The sequence below is a fragment of the Miscanthus floridulus genome, chromosome 19, assembly GCF_019320115.1.
Source record: "Miscanthus floridulus cultivar M001 chromosome 19, ASM1932011v1, whole genome shotgun sequence".
NCBI lineage: Eukaryota > Viridiplantae > Streptophyta > Magnoliopsida > Poales > Poaceae > Miscanthus > Miscanthus floridulus.
The window spans coordinates 41037563-41039511 of record NC_089598.1 but is presented as its reverse complement, the minus strand read 5'-3'; the positions used below and the strand labels follow the sequence as shown (position 1 = coordinate 41039511).

The 1949-nt window shown below is 48.4% G+C and overlaps 1 non-coding gene across 1 annotated transcript; it reads right to left on the bottom strand.

Moving 5' to 3' along the window:
* Nucleotides 1–1579: 1579 nt before the first annotated feature.
* On the bottom strand, nucleotides 1580–1716 carry LOC136530141 (small nucleolar RNA Z247). Its single transcript, XR_010777636.1, has one exon. It is a non-coding gene; the product is annotated as a small nucleolar RNA Z247 (small nucleolar RNA).
* Between the last annotated feature and the right edge of the window lie 233 nt (nucleotides 1717–1949).

Below are 1949 nucleotides of genomic sequence, written 5' to 3'. Positions count from 1 at the left end.
CATCGAACACTACATCACGTGATATGTATATGCAGCCTTCACCTGGATCTAGGCACTTGAAACCCTTGTGAGAGTTGCTATAGCCAACGAACACGCAACGCTTGGAACGGAATTGGAGCTTGCGTGTGTTATATGCATGAAGATTAGGCCAAACAGCGCATCCAAAAGTGCGAAGAAAGGTGTAGTCCGGCTCTTGACCATAGAGTCGGTGGAGAGGAGTATCATAATTGATTACTTTAGAGGGCAACCGATTGATAAAAAAAATAGCAGTTTGGAAGGCTTCGTCCCAAAATTTGAGTGGCATAGATGAATGGGCGAGCAAGGTGATGCCCATCTCTACAATATGCCTGTGCTTGCGCTCAGCGGCACCGTTTTGTTGGTGTGTGTGTGGGCAGGAAATAAAGTGATGAATCCCAACACGCTTAAAGAAAGAATTCAAAGATTGATATTCCCCTCCCCAGTCTGTTTGCATGGCTCAGATTTTTTATCAAATTGTCTTTCCACTAAACTTTGGAAATCACGAAAACACTGAAAAACTTCGGATTTGTGGCGAATTAAGTAGATCCAGGTAAACTTGGAGTAATCATCGATGAAACTAACATAATAATTGAATCGACCAACTGAAGTTGGGGCAAGTCCCCAAACATCAGAAAACACAAGCTCAAAGGCACTAGTAGACACACTAGTTGACGTTGGAAAGGGCGGCTGATGGCTTTTGCCCTGTTGACATGCATCACACACTTGTTTATTGTTCACATCCTGAATAGAAGAAAGATTATGACTACAAAGGACTCGATTAACAATAGGAACAGAAGCATGCCCTAGCCGACTATGCCACACGGACCCAGAGGGTTTGACAGCTCCAAGTGCCTATTTATTTGACGACGATGATGATCTACTCGAAAAAGACTTGATAGGGTAGAGGCCTCCTTCAGCCTTGCCTGTGAGGAGTGTTTTCTTCGTTGCCAACTCCTTTATGAAAAAATGATCAGGGTGGAATTCAACAAAAGCATTATTGTCTCGAGAGAAACGATTTACAGATACTAAACTCTTGCTAGCATCAGGAACATGTAGAATATTACGAAGATGAATTTTATGTGAAGGGGACTGCACAAAACCATGACCAACATGTGAGATCTCCATACCTGACCCATTGGCGGCGTGGACGTACTCCTCTCCATGGTACTTGTCACGGAGGGAGAGCTTCTCTAGATCGCTGGTGATGTGGTCCGTTGCACTGGAGTCCATGTACCAGTTGGTATCTACTCCGTAGGAAGAAGTAACGTTGGAGGCGGATTTCTGCTGCTGTGGTGCACCACCCTAAAACCTTTCATCGTACCTCTTGTAGCAGCGAAAGGCTGGATGCCCTTCCTTGCCACAAACTTGGTAGATGAGACCTGCCTGGAAGGAGCTGGAGCTGCCTCGGTTGAAGTTGTTGTTGCAGCCACCCTTCTGCTTGCCGCCGCCACGGGAGAAACCACCGCGACTTCTGCGGTTGGAGTTATTTCCACCGAGTCCACCATGAGACGCCAGGTTTGCAGAGGACTGGGATCCTCCACTGCGCATCTCGAGCCTCTGTTCATGACTTATCAGTTGAGTATATAGCTCACCGAGGGAGATTGGTTCAACCCTGGAGGCGACAGATGTCACCACATAATCGAAGTCGTCGTCGAGGCCCGTCAGGATGTAGGAGACCATCTCATCATCCTCCAGGCGGCGCCCCGCAGAAGCCATCTCATCAGCGAGAGACTTCATCTTCCTGTAGTACTCGGTGATGGTAGATGTGCCCTTGGACACCGTCGCCAGGGCCATCCGGGTGCTGATCAATCACGCACGGGATTGAGAGGCAAAGAACCCCTCAATGGCGGCCCACGCTTCGGCGGCCGGCGTTGCAGTCGACACCTGCTGTAGGATCTCTCGAGACAGAGAGACAAGGAGGTAGCTCAGGA